At 41.7% G+C, this 20,369-nt stretch overlaps 1 long non-coding RNA gene across 3 annotated transcripts in view; it reads right to left on the bottom strand.

Annotated features, from left to right (window-relative positions):
- LOC132252225 (uncharacterized) overlaps positions 1 to 19,940 on the bottom strand; it is a 49,701-nt gene extending 29,761 nt beyond the window's left edge. For 2 of the 3 annotated variants that reach the window (XR_009464126.1, XR_009464124.1), the window contains exons 1-3: positions 19,876 to 19,940; positions 18,015 to 18,092; positions 252 to 582 (exon numbers count right to left, since the gene is read on the bottom strand). This is a non-coding gene — a long non-coding RNA (uncharacterized LOC132252225). The remainder of the gene's footprint in view (positions 1 to 251; positions 583 to 18,014; positions 18,093 to 19,875) is intronic. The other variant, XR_009464125.1, reaches the window with a different exon arrangement.
- Positions 19,941 to 20,369: the final 429 nt, after the last annotated feature.

Genomic DNA, 20,369 nt, shown 5'->3' with positions numbered 1-20,369 from the left:
TTGCTGGTACCATCTGCCCCCCTTACCCCACTCATGGGACATGCCTACCCCCATACCCCACCCACAGTTCACACAATGTCAAGGTAAAATGTATGAATCATTGTTTACGACTGTAATCTTAATGAATATTTCCAAGAGCTCACTACATTCTTTGTAAAACAATATACAATTTATCTTTATACTTTTAACTATTAAATGAAGAAATTCAGGCAAAATAATTTTAACATGGAAGAAATGTGCATGAATATTACCTCTAAAATGCTGTTCTTTGCTGTTATCTTACAAAACGTGGTGGATTATTCTTTTTAAAAAAGGTATTTTCTACTGCATGCTGTAAACTCAGATTTCAGTTTTTGACTCGCCCACTAACTACAGCAGGTTTCTAGATCTCAGGACACAAGACGAGGAGCAGTTCTTTGAAACTCAAAGGGGTAGCTTTACAGCAGTGATGTGCCTTGAAGCTGGAACACTTATTCATGGATCAGTGGGTGGTATTGCTAGAGAGAAGATTGCAGTCTTATTTCTGTCAGTATGTTTTTGATGTTAGACTGGAGGAGATTTGTCTAACACTTAAAAGGAGTCCTAAGAGGAAGAAAAAGGGTGTGGGGGTGAGAATGAGATCCAACAAAAACCCTGATTAGTGACTTAATGGGAGCTTCCAGCACACACACATTTCTGAATCTAATATTTAACTGAACCCTACTAGGGTTTTGTCTACACATAGAAATTGCACTTCTTTAGCACCGATATAGTTAAAATTACATAATGCCCTTAATGTGATCAGAACTATTTCTCTGCCAATGTAATTATAATGTGTTAACACTTCAATATTGCTGTAAATGCATGCATACTAGGGGCATAACACATTTTTTTTAAATCACCCTGCTAACTGAAATAGTTATATCAGTATAAAATTTATTCATAAACCTGAAAGTCTGGCAAAGGGTTGTACTTGGAAATTCTGTACTGGAAGTCATCTAAAAATCTCTTACTACCAATGTTGGGACTGAGGAATTCAGGTTATTCAGAAGTTACACACTATTTTTGTGTTCTTTATTGTGTCCTCCTTTCCTTTACCTCTTCCCAAGGGAGACAGTGGCTCCATACAGACAGCACTTTTACTGGTATAAGTGATTGGAAACCAGTCTATACCCATAACAGAACAGAAGTTTGGCACTGGTTTAAAAATAAGAGAACCCAGTCTAAGATTTGTACCCCGCCACCAAATGGCAAATGTGTATTCTGTTTGCTACTGATCTAAAGTACACTGCTTACAGAAAACCCCATAACTTAGATCAATTCCACCTTGGGCTTGTTTGGAATCTCTGTACTCTACTGAACGCTATGAAACTATGAACAGGGAGCAGAACATATCCCTTTTCATAGTCCCTACACTGAGCTGCAAGGAGACACAGGCTGACCTTGAGCAGGCTAGGTCAGCCAATTGGGTGTTCCCTGTGCCTATTGCCATTCTGTCTTTATGCAGACTAAGGGAGCATGTATAGTATGCTGAGATGTGTGCACAAGGGCTTCCTGGCTGTACAGCATTAGCACTGCAAGCTGTCGGCTCTTCCAGGCCTCAACATTCCAGTGCCTTCAGGCGTCTCCAAGTATATACCGGGAGAACAAACCTGGGAGAATTCTCCCAGATCATTTGAACATGTGTACACAGCTTTTCTCCATTCTCTTTTTAACCACTCTTTAGGTTCATGAATACATATCAAATCCCCCTTCTCCCCTACTCACTCAGTGTTCTCATCTCTGGACTAAATAATCCTATTTCTTCCAACCTTTCTTATAATTTCTGTTTCCCAGACCTCTAATAATTTTTGTCTTTCTCTGATGGACTCTAATTTTTCCACATTTTTTTTTTTTTTTTTTTTTAAGTGAGGGGCCCAAAACTGGAAAGAATACTCCAAGTGAGGCTGCACTAGTGAAGGTGCACTTCCCTTGATTTGCAAGTGATGCTCCTATTAATGATGCCCAGTATATTATTGGTCTTTTTTGCAAGAAGAGCACACCATTATCTCACATTCAGCTTCTGGTCTACTGTAACCCCCAGATCCTTTTCTGTAGTACTTTATTGCAGTCAATCATTCCCCTGGCTGTATTTGTGCATCTGATTTTCTCTGTCTTAAGAGCAGGACTTTGCACTTGTCCTTACTGAATTTAATTTGATTGATTTTTGGACCATTTCTCCAGCTTATCAAGGTCATTCTGAATCTTTGCCCTACTGTCCACAGTGTCTGCAGCTAAACCCAACTTGATGATATTTTCAAAGTGTTTACTCAGTGCCATCTTCCAAATCATTAAAAAAGATATTAAACAGTATTGGACCCAGCACAGACTCCTGGAGAGCCCCATTCAATGCCTCCTTCCAACTGGACATTGAACCTCTGATGAAGGCAACTTTTGAAACTGATCTGATGCCAGATTTATATTAACAAAGGGTTACAATTTACATAATTTAAGACAATGCTGATAAAATAATGGGTTGTCATCATATGAAATCTCCTCTACATAATGAAAAATGTAAATATTTTAAAATATTTTTTAGTTATTTCTTAAATGCTTTTTTACTGCTGGAATCATAACTTAATTTGGTTTCTAGTTTTTGTTCGACTTGAGCACAGTAGGGAGAAAAAGCATTTTGTATATTTATTCTGTTTAAATTTTAAGAAAACATTGATTCTGCTTTTCAATAAACACACTTGTTTATCTGGGACATGCACTTGGGAACTAACTGCCCACAGTATATTTATACATTTTACAGTGGTTAATCAGATACATTAATTTAATTTTACTTTAAATGTTTTTGGACCATACTGTAAGGTTTGAAAATGTCTGTTGAGGAAAACATTTACAGGAGAGATGGCTATTGTAGAAAACTATACAGAGACTTCTATGGAGGCAAAGATTAGAGAGTAAGTAAACATGTCTACACATGCATTAATGCGCCATGGTTACGGTGCATTAAGTTTAGTAGCTGCAATAATATGCATGCCTTTTAAGTGATGCTAATGCACAGTAGTGCAATAGCACATTAGTGCAATAGCATGGTTTTTGCCACGATGCACTGATGTGCAGTAGAATTAGTGTTCTGAACAGTTAGTGTCTCGTATTGATGCATCCAGTGAATATTAACTAAATACCTGTCCTGTCTGAAATAATATATTCCTATGCTGATATGTGTAGACTGAATACATCTCATAAAGAACAACAATTAACTTATAGAAAGTAGTAGGGACTAGCCTTTTTGGCAGGCATACCACAAGGTAAGGCCCTCACCCCCCCTTAATACCAGTCCAACCCCCTTCCCCTGCTGTATCTGTCATTCTGCTTTCTACTCCCTGCCCTGTTCTGACTGTCTGATTTCTTGCTCTGCTTTCTATTCCTTGTCCTATCTGTCCCTGTGTTCTCTTCTTCTTCCCCAATCTTCTGGATGGCGTGCACATAGGCTGCTCATGTTGCAAATGATATATATTAGTGGCACATCACTGTAACATAACTAAATTGGAAATTCATATCTTTTCCATAAAATATTTTTAAAAACCAAAATAATAGGAAACTGTTTCCATTAGACGAGTCTATAGGCTTGTTCAAATATTCTAATGGAAAAGAGAGGACTCTTCCATATAGTAAAAAATTAATACATCTGTGAAGGCCGCACCTTCTCCTGCTCTAAGCCTGTGATTTCACAAGCTTCATTGCATTATCACTTTAAGTCTTGTATTGCAGTGGTAAAGGACAGGCTTGGAGTGTGAAGAGTAAAACTTTAAAAGCTAGGAATCCCCAAATAGAGCCAATATTAGCATCAAAGATGTCACCATTGACAGGTTAGCCTTTTCTGTTGCCTTGGCCAGAGACATAAACTGCTAACAATCTTTACCTCATTTACCAACTTAATATTAAGGTAATCATTGAAAAATATTCATTGGCCTCACTGTCTGTTGGCCTCAAATTTAGCAAAGATTTAAACCAATAAATTTATGTGAAAATATATTGGATAACATCCAAGGGTGCATCCAGATGAGTGTGCACATGCCTCTTGCAGCATCTCAAAGTCCTTTGAGATGCTGCAACAGGCATGTGCGGGAACAAAAAAAAATGTTCCCCATGCTGCAAATTTGCAGTGCGGCGGACAATACTAGACCCCTGGATACCCAGGGGTCAAAAAGTACCCCAGGCAAAAAAGCAGGGCAGGGAACTGTCTCTCTCTTGCTCCCTCTTTTTATATAGTGGTCTTTTGTTTTAATTGTGGAAGAACATGGATTTTTGGGTATTTTACAGAGTGACTTTGGGATTTTTTTTAATCAGGGATTTTTCAGTTTTCAAATAGGGGACACCAGAATTCCTGCAAGGGAGGCAAGTGGCAGGACCTAGGCAGAGGAGCCTGCTCAAAGCTGGCACCTTGGACCCAGCTGGAGGTGGCTGACCTCCTGGCTAGTTGGTGCCAGGAGGACATGCTTTGACAGTTCAAAGCAGGGCACCACACTGGGAACTTCTTCCAGGCAATAGCTGCCGAGATGGCTGGGCAGGGACACACATGGCAGCAGTGCCGCACAAAGGCCAACTCTGCAGCCACAGACCACTGCCAGCTGGCCCAGAGGGGCAGATGCATCTACTGGCTGTGCAGCCCCCATCCGGGTCTGGCAGGCACACAGCCTTGGGGCCACGTGCTGTCGCAGGTGGCAGCAGGTCTCAGACAGGCAGCAGCCCCCACTGCCAGACACCTGCACTGGGTAGAAGGTGCAGGGAACTCTCAGGGCTGCTTCAGCTGGCACAAGGCATAGTGTCCCCAGGTACTAATTGGCCAGGCCAATTTTTGTACTGATGGGGCCAGGACAAGGCAGCTTTTTAAGTTGCTGGGGCCAGCAGGCTCTAGCTCCCCCTGGCTGTAGATCTGGGAGGAGCCAGGCAGGGTTATTTTGCCTCAAGTGGCACAACTTGTCTCACACCAAAGTGCATGTCTGGGCACGTGTGCTGAGGCAAAAAGCCCCGGCTCAAATTTGTACCGCTTTTATTTGAGCTGCTGCAAGTGCACGTGCCTGCATGAGTAGACGCGTCCCAAGAGATCAGAGCTATTATGCCTGCCACTTTAAAGAAATGTACATTTACTTGTGTGGAATCAGTGAGAGACAAGCAAACATGCAATACCACTATGCCATTGCTGCAAGTTATTTAAAAAAGTACAGCAACGCTTTAATTACTCACTAGGTTCTAGGTGTTAAGAAGACTTAATTCTCATATGCTTGAAAGCATGAATCTCACATTTTTATATCAAGGACAGAATGCAATATGTAACTGGGAACCCTGTTTAACTTTGTAATTGCTCTTGTCATGATCTCTTTTATAGTCAATAATTCCAGCCCCAATCTTGCAGTCGCTATTTATAAAATTGCAAAATCGATCCTCAAAAAGCAGTAAAAACTTGCATCCTTCAACACTAATTTTGTTTTGTGAAGTATTTTTCTTTTTAGTAATAAGCCATAACTTAAACTGGTGGGTTAGTGGAGTATGAGCAAATATAACCTGTGCTGACTGACACACACAGCAACAGTGCAAATCTGACAGACCTGCTTTTAAATATATTAAGTGGTAGCCATAAAAGCTTTGTGAAGTAAGAAATGAGTAGTCTGAATGACAGATGTTGACCTATATACAGTATGAAAGGTCTCTAAATTTGCTCTCTGTGTTAGTAAATGATGGAGATGTCTTAATGGGTTTGCGATTCTAAGAGAGTTATTTATGCTCCAGTTTTTTCCTTGCTGTTCATGCCAGACAGTGCAGCATTAGTTTTGTATGAATAGGGGTTTGGGATTAACAAAACTACTTGATGGGTATATTTGGAATGGGGATCTTTATAAAAGATGACACACCACCTTTTTTTCCTGTTTATCTGTATTCATTCTTAAATTTCTAGATCTATATTTAATTTTTCATACATATTTTTAATGTAAATTTGCATGGAATGAATGGTGTATCCTCTATTTAAAGAGTATACTTGTCATTGAGGGTAACAAAGAAGTGAGGAGAGTTTTTGGGTAGAGAGAGAGATTTGTTCTTCAAGACAGTCATTTGCTCATAACTTCCCACCCTCTTTTAAGAGTAGTTAACTAAATGTAGTCAACAGGTCTTGTGCAGAGTAGTTGTACAGTAAATACAATCTCCTTTTACACCTCTAAAAAAAAGGGATTAAGTTTTTTGGAACAGTGTCCTATATGTTTAAGGAAGTTTAAGTAATCAGTAATGTATTATGCAAGTTTAAGGAATCAGCCGTTGTGATACTTTGATCAATATACATTTTTTATGCTTAGATCTGTATTTAATTCTTCTCTGAATTTCATATGCTCTCTCATGAATCATGTCAATATACACATTTCACATGATTTTAGTGTAATGCCGCAAACTGGCTCTGGCCTGTGCAGAGGTTGAAAAGTTTGTAAATATTTAATGAATATTTTGACAAATAAAGTCTCAATGTAAAGTTGGTACTGATATACTGAGAACAGTTAAGTTTATATAGTTTGTTGCAGGAAAATAACTACGTGTTTTTCATGTGCTTGTTTTATGTAATAATCTAAAAAAGTGCACTTACCAAAATTTGTAATGCAAGTAAAAAAAAATTTAGCAAAAAAACAAAAACAAAAAAAATCCCAGCTGTGTTATCGGGCAAAGCCCATAAAACAAACTTCCTGATATACCAAAATTTCATAGACATTTGGGCTGGAAGGGATCCTGGAGGATCATCAAGTCCAGCCTCCTGCCCCAGGGACAGGAAGTGAGCAGGGATCTTAGGATCTTTGAAGACGTTCAAAGTGGGTGCTTGAACTGCCTCCAGTGGCAGTTTATTCCAAACCTTGGGGGATCGGACAGTAGAGAAGTTCTTCCTTATATCCAGCCTGAATTGGTCACGGCGGACTTTGTGACCATTCGGTCTTGTCATCCCTTGGGGCGCTCTGGTGAACAGACATTCCCCCAGATCCTGATGAACACCCTGATAAACTTATAGGTGACTACCAGATCACCCCTGAGCCTGTGCTTTTCCAGGCTGAAGAGTCCCATGGCTCTCAGCCTCTCATTTAAAGTACACCAACAACTGTATGCTTTTCCACTCAAGTAATCTCCAACAAAATACTGGGAAAACAAATTATTTTTGATTAATGAAAACAAAACACTTGGGCAGCTAAAGGCCATTGATATATAAAATCTGTCCTGGGGGTTGAAGCAGGTGACTTGCTGAGACCTGCAATATACTGGCTGAATCTGAATGTACTTTTTAAGGAGATTCTTAGAAATTTGAGTGCCTAGATATTTTAAGCTATTATTGGAGTTTTCAAAATGGTATAAAAGAGGGGAAATGGCCATAGTATCCATAATGTGCATTTATCCTAAAAGGTTAAGGTTATTCCTGAACTTGATTGAGCTATCAGTTGATTTCAGTTCTACACAGCTTTAATGTATTTCTAACAAAACTGTACTAGTAAGCTACAGGCCTGTGCATCACTTGTTTTTCTTGGCTACTGCTATTCATAATTAAAGAGGATTTTTGGTCTCTTCATAGCAACACCACCAGCACTATCACTGCTTATCTTGGAAGTCTGTAGAGTCTGTCAATTGTACTTGGGTTATTACTTTTTCTACTGGAAACAATGTTATTTCTTTTGGTCTAAAATTTCGAATGCAACACTATCAGTCAATAACACCACTCTGGCAAATGTTTTTATGTACCTTAATATAGTTGAGAGAGAGAGATGCGCTTTTGTAGGTGACAGCCTTCATCAAATGCATCTGATGAAGTAGGATGTTGCCTATGAAAGCTTATGCTTCTCTGAGACAGTTAGTCTAAGTTCAGGCATTCAAAAAGCCCCTGGTAGAAATGCGCCAGCTTACTGTGCTTTATTCAAAGTGCTATAAGTAAGAGTGGGACTGAACTGAACAGATGTTTGCTATTTGGTGCGTGGGTGGGGGTGGGGTAGGAAAGCCACACAGCCTGACCACATTGGCTGCTGAGGGTGCTCCCAAATGCCTCTGAGGAGGTTGCCAGAGTGGTCCCTCCCCCAGCCACATACCCTCACCAGGTGACAACTGTCAAGAGCAGCTGGGGGGAGGGAGGGGAACAGATCCCTCCTCCCACAAGGGACCCCCCATCATTTCATCACTAGGGTCTGGCGGGGCAGGTCTGCATGGGGGAGCTCCCTTTCTTGTTCCCCCCAGTCTCTTGACAGCTGCAGCCAGCAGCTTCAGCATTGTTTTGCCCAGCTACAGGGGGAGGGCTCCAGGTTCTATGTTCCTGTAGCAGCCCTGGTTGGGCAGAGCCTCAGTATAGCCTGGACAAGGCTGCTGCAGGGATACAAACCCTCGAGCCCTTCCCCTTCAGCAGCTCCGGTCAGGTAGCACCATGGCTGCTACAGGGATACAGACCCCAGAGCCCCCATCCCCTACAGTCCCTGCCCCCCCTGGCCAAGCAGCAGTGCACTGCAGCCTGGATGGGTAAGCTATCAGGAGATAGACCGCAGACTCCTTCCCCCGCCCCCGCCCCCCCCCCCCAAGCTGTGGCACACTGCAGGGCCAGGGCAGCTGTGGGGACATAAATCTGCCTTCCTCCACCTCAACCCCCGCCCCTACAACCTACAAATGGGGCTGGGATGAGAGGCTGTCACTGACTCAAGCCAGTGACAGCTGGAGGCAGGGCTGGCCTGGTGCTTGGACAGAGCAAGGGAGCTCTGTCTGAGGCTAGAGTGCAGCCCTGCACAATGCACCTGGGATGGCAGTAATCTCACACTCTTAGTTAACCCTCAATGAGATCTAGCACAGATGTTCAATAAAATACTCTAACGAAGTGTTTTTGGTTAGTACACACCCATCCACATTTAACCTGGAGTGGGATACACCATTTTTAAAGCACTTTATGTGCCATGAATGTCTGTTCTTTACATCTTTAAAGCATATTAAGTGTAATGTAGTTACCTATCCTTAGCCGCTAAGGTGCCTCCCTTCTGCCTGACTTCAGAGAAGGATTTAGCTTTGTCGCTCTGTACCTTAATATGGTACACTAGCTATTGAAAAATAATTTCAGTTCTTCCTTCTCAACAAGTTTGCCTATAAACTTAATACCAGTGTAAATATTAATACTAATTCTTGAGTGTCTTTTTAAATGCAGAGGGATTTACTATGGCCATTAACTTTCCCAAAAATGTAAGAATGTAGTTTATTTTTCCAGAGACACATTGCTGTATAGTATTTTGAATGTTATTCCTATAGGGAACTGAGTATGTTTTAATTGTGCTGGTATCAGTTAATTGTTCAAAAATAAAATCAGAACAGTTTTATACAAGTTGAGTTTCTAGGAAAAAAAAGCTTTATTAGCTCCACAACAGATTAAGTGAAGTAATGAAAAACCATAGTTGGAAAATTTAGTTTTCTTCAACATTAGAAATTAAAGGGAAGAATCAACAAAGTGTGTAGTGAAGCTTAGCAATTAAAATAGATAAGCATTGATTCTTTTTATTTTTTCATGCCATCATTTAATATGATATTGCTTCTAACTTACTGCATGATTGCAGGCCTGACAAATATCTACTGACAATGTTGGCAAATTGTACTGACATTTATATCTCAAATCTGTGGAATTTTGCTGGACATCAGTTCTAAATTGCAAGTTATGAAGCATCATACCTCGGAGAATTATGTAATTATGCTTATATATTTTCCTCCATAATGAGGAGCACTATCTATAATTTACAAACTGTTTCATTCCATAATATATTACTACTCTTTATTTTTTATAGAGAGAATTGAGTGGTTTGAGTATAGTAGCCATTCTGTTATGTCCTTACAGATCTTTTGGTTATTCACTTTATGGAGAAAAAATTACAAAGTTAGCTTTGCATACCTTTAGTCATAGGGATGTGGACAGAGAATCATAGAAAAAATAGGGTTGGAAGGGATCTCAGGAGGTATTGCAGTCCAACTTCAAAGCAAGACTATGCCCAAATATATCATCCCAGACAAGGCTAGGTCTTAAAATCCAGGTCTAGCTAGGTCTTAAAAGCCTCTGAGGATGGAGATTCTACAACCTCTCTGAGTAACCTGTTCCAACACTTTACTACCCTCCTGGTGAGAGTTTTTCCTAATATCTAACCTAAACCTCCCTTGCTGTAAAACTTGAGGCCATTGCTCCTTGTTCTGTCATCTGCCACCATTGAGTCTTCTCTTCTCCAGACTAAATAAGCCCAGTTCCCTCAGCCTCTCCTCAGAAGTCATGTTCTCCAGCTCTCTAACCATTTTTGTTGCCCTCCGCTGGACTCTCTTCAATTTTTCATATCCTTTCTGAAGTGGGGGGCCCAAAATTGGACACAGTACTCCAGATATAGCTTCAGCAGTTCTGAATAGTGTGGAAGAATCATTTCCCTCGATCTGCTGGCAACACTCCTGCTAATGTAACCCAGTACATTATTAGCCTTCTTGGCAACAAGGGCGCGCTAATAGCTCATATTCATCTTATATTGGCTCATATTGTCCACTGTAACCCCCAGGTACTTATCTACAGAACTGCTTCACCAGTCAGTCCCCAACCTGTACTGGTGCATGGGATTGTTCCGTGCGTCTCTTTATTAAACCTCATGAGATTTCTTTTGGTTCAATCCTCCAATTTCTCTAGGTCTCTGAATCTTAGTACATACACTGGAGAGTAGGGCTATCTCCCCACTCCCCCAGCTTAGTGTCATCTCCAAACTTGCTGAGGATGCACTCCATCCTGTCTTTCAGGTCCTGTCTTCCACTGATGATATTGAACAAAACCAGCCCCAGGATTGACCCCTGGGGTACTCCCCTCGATACCAGCTACCAACTAGACATTGAGCTTTTGATTACTACCCTCTGAGCCTGATTCAGCCATTCTCTACCCACTTTACAGTCTATTTATCCAACCTGTATTTCCTTAGCTTGCTTACGAGAACGTTGTGGGAGACTGTATAAGAAGCCTTGCTAATGTCAAGGTATATCATGTCCACTGCTCTTCCCACATCCACAGAGCCAGTCATCTCATCAGAGAAGGCAGTTAGGTTGGTCAGGCATGAATACTGAAAATGCAGAATACAGTGTGTGATTATAGATTAGTCTGTAGCATGGAAAAGGATATTCACTGTAGGCAAACAGAATTAATAGCTTTGCTATTAAAGCAAAGGGAACCTGCTTATCAAATTGATGCACACCCCTTCTATTACATATTTGGATACAGTTTTCCTAAAATACTGGTTACTTCACTGATTTTGAGAAAGGTTATATACTCTTGGTTAACTCTTCTTATGTGATCTCCTAGGAAATCTCAGATAATCAACAGAAATGAAGGGTTAATACGTTCCAAATTGAGACTTTGTTGTTACTGTGGTTTTACTGAGTGGCCCAAGATTTACAAAATATGGACCTATGTACTCCCTCATCTTTGACAGATATCCAAAAAAGGGGATTTTAGTCAAATTCACTTCAAGCTCAGTTCTACAAGAGATAGAATAATCTGGCTCTGATTCACCAATCATTAGGGTATCATACAGACATTCAGTTTCTCCTGAGAGAGTAGCTGCTCTCCCAGGAGAAACCATAAATATACAGTTATTCAATCTTTTTCTACCAGTGTCAAAATAGCCGCTCCAGAAGAATAATCTGGGAACAACCAGGGTAAAAATCACTCCCAGGAGGGCAACAATGTTTGACATGTGTAAGACAATGTCTGTACATGCTACCATGGCTTCTCTCAGACATAGGTCAGGTACAGATATTACACTTTTACTAGTATAAGTGATTGGAAAATGGTCTATACATGTAACAGAAAAGTTCACCACACAGAGACTTCTTCAAAAATAGCAGAACCCAGTCTAAGATTTGCTTCCCCCTTCCCCCCACCAAAGGGTAAATGTATGTTCTGTTCATTATTATCTAAACTATACCACTTATAGAAAACTGTATAGCCTTTTAGATTGATTCTGCCTTAGGCTTTTTGAATGTCTGTATCTAGCCATAGTCCTCTTGCATTTCCCCCTGCCGCCTCACCTTCTCCCCTCCTTCCCCCCCAGCGGGGGTAAAGCATGTCACTTGCTGGTCTCTGATTCTCCAGTAGGGAGCAGAAAATGTCCTCTTTACGATTCCACATTGTGCTTCAGAAAAACGTAGGCTGACCCTGGGTAGTCTGGTTCAGCCAGTTAGGGTTGCCCTATGCATTGCTGCCATCAGTCACTAAGCAGACTAAGGGAGCCTGCAGAACATGCTGAATGTGCACATAGCCACCTCCTCCCCCCTCCCTCCGCAAAACAGTATCAACACTTCAAGCTTGCAGGCTCTACACTCTTCATTGCCTCAACGCTCTACTTTGTTAAGGCAGGTAAGCTTCTCTAACAAGAGAAAAAATCTGGGAGAATTATTATTTCTGGCTACTTACAGAGAAAATATTAAATGTGTGAGATTTTAGTGGACTGGGGCCAGAGTGCTCAACTGTTTGAATTTTCAAGTTAAAAGTTTATATTTGTGGTTCTTATGATATTGGCTGAAGCTCAGAATTATGTCAGGTGCTGTGATGTCAGAGGTCTTATGGCTAGTGCCACCCGTCGGTTAGGTAGCCCCTCCCCTCATCCCTCCTGCCACAACTTCACTGGAACCCTCTCACAATAATATACCAGCAGAGTCCTTATTAGAGGGGTTCCCTAACATGGGAGTACTCACAGCTGTTGCCTACAATGTTCCCGGGGCTCTGCCACCCCTACACCCCGTCCATTCACCAACCGATCACGTGCTGGTGGGATGGTGACCTTCGGTCCTCTGCGGGCTTTCCCACCTTCGGCTTCACCAATGCGGTGACTCGGACTTAGCTGTACAGCTCTGCCAGCCCGGCCTCTTGTCTCTCTGACCCTTCTGATATCGCTTAGCATCCTTCCTTCCTAACTTCCCTAGAAATAATATTCCCCTTGGGTAGGGCTGCTCCCAGAGCTGCCTTCCCTTATCCAGTGGATTCCAGGGGATTCTGCACCTGTCCCCGGCTCTATTTCTCCTAGGGGCAGTGCTGGCAAACGCAGCGTGCCCTGTCATTCCCCTTGCTTTCCTCCTCTCAAGGGGAGTACTGGCCTCTCCCTGCTCGCTATCTGTTGCACAGCAGGAAGTTTCCCCTTGCTTTCTTCAGCTCATGGTTTAGAGGCTTCTCCTGCCTCTTGTGCTGGTGCCTTTCCCCAGCAGGAGCCTCAGCACGCCAGATGTGCTGTCTGCTCTTTCTATCTCTCTCTGGCTCCCCCTCCCCTCGGGTGCTGCTGGGGATTTTAAACTTTCCTGCAGCAGCCATATTGGCCGCCGCGATTGGCCCAGCTGTTTCCCTTACTGGGAACAGCTGCTTAAATAGCCGGCGTAATGCCGGCTCGCGCGACTGCAGCTACCACCACAGTCTCGGCTCCGGCACCGCCGGGTCTCCTGGAGGTAAGTTACCCCCTCCGGGGTTCTGTTCCAGGGTTTGGTCTGCCCCGCAGCCTCTCCTCGCCTCTCCTTGTGCCCGTGACGGCAGTGCGCCGCCGTCACAGGTGCCAAGTAGTGTAGTAGTTCATATTCCATAGTTTTGTAAAGCATTTTCAAAAGGCCTCTAACCTTTTTCCAGCATAATACCATATATAAGAAATAATCATGCTACTAAGGACTACAATTCATGAAATGAAGTCTTGGAATATTTAAGGTTCACATACTATCTTCAGCAGTTAAACTCAAGATCAATAACACTTGCTTAAATGAAACACCAGAAATGTGGAGCTAGCTATTGATTTTTGAGCAATGTAAATTTTTGTCTCTTCCCAGCATATAAACCTCAGTTTAGTTAGAGGAGCATTTAGATTAAATCCTGCTGACCTACTTGAATCTACAGATGAGCTCATAAACAGGAGCCCTGTGATGCATGCCTCCTGAACTATGTATGTAGTGCTTATTCTCTTTCTAATGCCAGAAGTGATAGTATGAGTTATTAGTTATAACTTTGCTTTGAAAATGCTTTCATTTACTTCCCGGACATCCAGCTTAGAGAGGAAACATATATAGTACTTTCAGCAAATGTTTAAACACAAACGTTCATAAAAATTATAGCTTGTAACTAGTCACAAGTTGTATTATTTCTGGCTAGTTACAGAGATAATATTAGATGTGAGGGGTTTTATGCTTGTTTCTATCTATCTGCAATATTTTAAGAATTTTAACAAAGAATAACAGTCTTTTTGAAATTTGTTTTTTGCCTTTTTTGTCTCTCTCTTTTTAATTTCTTTCTAAGCTTTCCAGATAGTATTGTTTTCTATACATAAAATCTTATGCAGTCATAACATAATGTATGCTGTTTATAAAAACCATTGTATCTTTGAAGTATAAAATATGGAAATTTTCTTGCCCATTTGTGCTTGAGGATTCACTATATGCCCATAGTAGTTTTATGGATCAGTGGCTATTTGTGTAGTAACAACTAGAATTAATTAATTATATATAGTCATTCAAATGTTGCAAATTGCAACATTTGGAAAAAGAAAACCCATAGTACTTTGAATAAAATTCTTTTAGTTGGTTTGTGGCTCAGTGACAGCTCATCAGATTAATAGTTTCTAGTCATCTTTGCTAAATAGAAGCTCATAGGATCTATTCTTCTGATGTTCACATACAGTAACTCCTTGTGTGCTATTAGTATTTAAAAATTAATGCTTATAGAAGAAAGAACTTACTAAAATTGAGTTACTATAATATTAAGAGTTCTGTTTAATCACTATTGTAACTGTCTGTTTTCCAACCAGAGTGACTGCTGATTTAATTAGAAACAGACACTTCATTTTACTCTAAGCAATAATGTATCACTTGCACTAAAATGACTTTTCTACTTCAGTAACTTATTCTACATCCAACCAATGATAATTTATAATTGAGAATGCTCCTTATTGTTAATCTGATGATTCACAGTGTGAGTACTATGGCTCATGTAGCAATTATTAGCAACAAAAGGGTCAGTACATCATAATAGAACAACAACAAAAATCAGCCAGTCTTCATCTTTCAGGCACACATCTTTTGTGGTTTCGATATTTGTAGAAGAGTCTTACTATAATGTCAAAATGTAATTTTTACTTAAATTAGATTTTTTTTTTTTGTAGGAGAGTAACATTACGATACATCATACTGCCCAGGGGTGCCCACTAAACCATGGTTTAACTCTTAAAATAGTAGTGAAGGTATGTTGCTGGGAAATGAATTTTAGCATTTTTACAGCTTTTTAAAATCTATTTCAGCCAAGTAAAACATCCTATATGGTGGTGTTGCAAACTCTCTCAAATCCCCTACTTTTCAGAGGTCAGCAAGGTATATTGGGTCTCCAGCATTTTACAAGGGTTGACCAAAAAGTAATCCCTCCAATTTTTTTCTCAGCCAAATATTATTGTAAAAATATTAAACTGGCATGGATAATGTGTACATCATTGCTGAACACAACACAGTCTCCTGTATTAATGACCTTTTTCCACTGGTGAATAAGGGCATATTTTCCATCATTATAGAAGTTTTCCTTGTGCGGCAACTGTCAGGCTGTTAAAAAAGTTATGTTCCTAGTTTGGCCCAAAGCAAGAAATACTGAAAATATTGGAAACCTTAAAAGAAGATATTCCTGAAAGTCTCTTTTTTCTCTAGACCGGTGGTGTTCAACCGTTCTGGCCAGCAGGCCAGATGGGCAGTGCTGAATCAATCTGTGGGCTGGATCCAGTGGGGCTCTAACCAGCCACACAGAAGAGGACAGCTCAGCCCCAATCCATCCATGCAGTGGAAAGGGGCTTGGATGATCAACCTGAACATTTTGGGGTGGGGGGGGCAGGCTATGACCCAACCCTGATCCAGCCCCATGGGGCAGGGGGCATGGTATATTCCCATGGGCAAATGGGTGGGGCATGATCTGGACTTGTGGGTGGGGGGAAAGGGCATGGCCCAGCCCAGAACCAGCTGTGTGGGTGGAGGGGATGTGGCCTGGCCCCGTGGGAGAAGAAGATACAGCCTGGCCCTGACCTGGCCACCCAGAAGTAAAAGGGGTGTAGCCCAGGTCTGGTGTAGCTGATAGGGATTGGGATTTTGCCTATGGGGAGGAGCAACAGTACTGCTACTGCTCCCTCACCACCACATTTCATAACCTATGGGGAGCCCTGCAGGCCAGATTCCAAGGTGCTGCAGACTGAATTTGAGCACCTCGCGATAAACCAAACATGTTTAAATATCCCAACATGTATGCTTGAGATCCTTTAAAATGTGTAAGCTTAACTGCTTTTTAACTGTAGTGAAAGGGACAGTATCCAAAATGCTGTCTAATAGGACATGATCTATGAACTAGTGTTCAAAATGACTATAACTCTTGACTGTTGGGCTCAACTGGAATTTAAATTTTCATATAATTTATTTAATTTGGCAGGAGGATTTTTTTTATTTCTTATCATTGTAGGCATAGGGTATGGAACACAGAAACATTTATTTTGTTTGAATAGCTTGAGAGTATGACAGTAACACTTATCTGCCAGTGATCTCTTCCTTTCCAGGTACTACAAGTGAGTATGCTCTTTCCTTCAACTCATTTGTCATGACTTTCTTGATATGTAATTGCAAGGGAGGGGTTCAGTATAATGGGAAAAGGGAAAAGTACCCTTGGGGTATTCACAGTTCCTGGCATGGTTAACATTGGGGCTCCACCTTTCCTACACCTTAACCGCACACCAGCCATCATTGTAACAATGGTTTCTTGCAGTGCTGGACTCTGGTCCCAATTGATACCTGTTCTTGGTGAATTCCAGGCCAGGTGTTAGGCTCTGCCCCTCCACCTCAGGGGTGAGTGCTAGCATGCCTGTGAGAGTTCTTACCCTCTGTCTGAGGGTCAACTGAGGACTGAGGTCCCCTAGCTCCTCCTGTTCTCTTTAAAGGACCTCCTTGTGATCCCAAAAGAAAAAGAAGAAATAATGAAAAAACAAAAACAAAAACAAACCCCCCCTCCATGTCATCAACCTGGCTCTGCCCAGCTTGATTGACAGCTGACTCTTAAATCTCAGCATGGATGCCATGTGTAGCTAGGACTCCTTCATTTTGAGTCTCCCAGGTAAATCTTCCTGCTGGAGTTGGGGGTCTTGGCTTGCCCACATTGGGTCTGCGAGCATGTCGACACGGGGTCCTGGGCCCTGTTTGTCACAGAGTTTAATTAATAGTGATGACCATAATCAAGAAAATGAGTCAAATGGTCTGAAGTTTAATAAAGTTAGAGCTAGAAATACTGAAGAAGCAAAATTATTTGATCTAGTTCATCGGCTCCTTTACCTCTAGAATTAGAAATGAGTGAATGACTTTGTCTCTTACGAGTCTATGGGTACAGCTATACAAGCCATTAATGTGCAGCAATGAACTGTGGAGATTATTGCTTTGCAGTTATTGCTTCCAGGAAGCTCCTGGGCATGCAGCTTACATGTGCATCCAGACCATAGCATATTGAGCTGGGTTGCAGCAGCCCCAGCTGGCAGGAGTCTGGAGGGTCAGCCCGTCAATCCTGGGCTGCTTTGACTCAGCTTGATGTGCTATGGAAGGACTGACTGGGGCAAAAGGGTGTTTTATCATGGGGCTAGCTGGCAGGCAGCTCCAGCAGTGAAGCACCCTCATGTCCCAGCCACCTGGTTCAGCATCTACACATGTGCTGCCACACATGCATTTACAAATTCTATCCTGCTGCAGTTTATTAGTTTTGTGCACCATAATAGGGGCTCATGTGTAGATGTTAAGATGTGTCCTGTGCAGCTAATTAGTCAACTGCGCAGTAAATGTCTTGTAGTCATGACCTATGAGTATAATATTGGCAAGAATAAAACTGCTCATATCCCTCTTACTTGTTTTTGTCTTCTTGTTATTCAGTCTTCATTTTGGCTAATGAAACATCTTGAATCAAATTTGCAAATTCACAGAGCATAGAAATGTAGGTCTGGATATGTATTGATATATCATACCTGCACAGCTGCTTGAAATCAGTCCTCAAATAACTGAACAGGCTCACTGTCAGGTCAGGGTTGCCATATTTAATCAGTCTCAAAAAAAAAAAAAAAAAAAAAATAAAAAAGAAAGCATCAGATCATAGTCCTTCTCTGGCTTTGTTATGACACTAGGAATTACAGTGCTAAATGAGGGGAATGGAATGCTTTAGAATTCCTATAATCCAAAAAGACATGAACAGCAATTATCTAAATAAATTTTGCTTAGGTAGGCAAGATATCTACTTAATGTGTATGTCTCCTAATAAAAACAACTTGTGAAAATATATAGGTACAGTCTCAAATGTGTTTGAAGTCTTTCAATTATATTGAAAGCAAATAACTGGAGTCCATTCATAAAGAGCAGTTCTGTAAAAATCTATCCTTTTCTTGCTTTGTAGCGTGAGGCATTTGAAGTCATTATTAATGATACAATAGAAGCAAGCACAAGCTTGCTATGCCAAGATTTTTCCGATTAATTGCTAGTTAAGAATATTTTTGTTGCACTCTGGAAATACGTGAAGATTTGACTTCAGTTGGAGTGTGTTGGTGTACTTTCGCTGACCTTGATGCAGCAAAACCTGTTTGCTCCAGCTTAGTATCTGATATTTTGGGAAAGCTGTCATTGATTGTATTGTGATTCCTTTTTCAAAATATCTAACTGTATATATTCTTCGTTTTTAAGAAAACCTCAATCCTCACCTGTTATTAAACTTGGATTTCCTTACAAATATTTTGTTTTTCAACATATTCAAAAACATTTCATAAAACTTTTTTTAAACACAAACATTAAGTCAGTCAGTTGATAACATAGTAGCGACTATATTAAGGGCAGTGGGCCCTGCTGTGACAAGCACGGGTCTTGGAGGAAGGAATCGCACAAAATATTGAATGATAACAGAAACCATTAGAAAAATTAATAAAAACACCTTTTTATGATTAAATGGAGATAAACAAGATCTTTTCACTGTTTCAGAGACATCTAAAAGCTTGGGATAATTAAAGAACTGGATAAATAAAATAAAAACTTCAGACAATTAGCATACTCCAGTTTTAACCATATGGTAGGTTCTCTTTGAGGGTGTGTGTCACGGTCCGGGGTCCCGCAGGAGGGCCATGATCTCCTGAAGGCCCCCTTCCCGTGCCAAGTTGGCCCAAGGGCACCCTCAAATTCTTGCCCACCACATCTCTGATGACACAATATATTTGGGAGGCTGCCTTTTACGCCCTCTTGGTCACATCTTGATGGACACTCAGACTCCGTGGTTTCCCGGACCCCTTGTGGGTACCGTTCTGCAATGGGTGCTGCAGGGGAACCCTAGCCTTATGGGCTATGCGTGGCTCCAACCACCCCTGTACCATGCCCCAAGCCTCGCAGATGGAATAGACGTTGTTCGGTCCTAGCCTTGTTATAGTCTGGCCCCTTGTCCTCTCTGGGCCCTGGCTCTTTCAATCTGCATCCTCTCTGGTGCTAGGGCTCTCTACAGCCCTGTCTCACTCTGTGCCCCTTCTCCTCAGCTTCTCTACAATGCTGCCCCCTCCCTGGGGCTCTTCGCTGCCCCCTTCTGCACTGGGGCTTCTCAAGCGCTGCCCCCTTCTCTGGGGCTGGAGTCAGTGCACTCTGACTGCTCTGCCTTCACTGGCTCTGGGGTCCCCACACTGCTGTGGGTCCTCTGAGGCCTCCTCCAACCCCTAATAGCCTCACCCAAACCACTGGTCTTTAAACAGCAACACAAATATAAGCCCCCTTGGCTATAACAGAAATTAAAGACACCCGGCTAAAACCACATTACTCAAACACCCCAGGGATGTGCCATCCTTTACCCGGCTTGGGCTGTACCTGCAGTCAGGCCTCTCCTCGTAGCTCTGCTCAGACAGAACTCCTTCCTCTCTGGCTGCTGGTAGGGAACTGCCCTCTGGCCTCAGCCCCTAGGGTTTATAAGGGAGCCAGGCCCTGCCCCTTCTGGTCAGCTGACCTCCTCTGGTTGTCCTGGCAACCTGCAGCTGGGCTTATCACTCACTGCTAGGGCTCCTTCCCTAGCAGTTTTTTCCTTCTTAGGAGCAGGGCACCTAGGTACTCTGTGACAGTGTGTCAGAAAGAGAAACCAAAGCATGTAAATCGTTCCACTTGCTAAAAATTGTATCCCCAATTCTTTAACATTCTGGATTCTTTGAAACTATTGCTGTTTGGCATTTCAGGGGATGTCTCTCTTGATATTTTAGGTTTATTACAAACAATCTTAGCCATATGAGCTGCCCCTGAGTATCATGCTCAAGAAATAAACAATTTAGATGGTTTTGATGCTAAGGTGCATCCCAGGTTCCACTGTACAT

This window comes from Alligator mississippiensis, chromosome 8 (assembly GCF_030867095.1).
Source record: "Alligator mississippiensis isolate rAllMis1 chromosome 8, rAllMis1, whole genome shotgun sequence".
Taxonomy (NCBI): Eukaryota; Metazoa; Chordata; order Crocodylia; family Alligatoridae; genus Alligator; species Alligator mississippiensis.
Note: the sequence above shows the minus strand (reverse complement) of the source record. Positions and strands in the feature narration are given on the sequence as shown.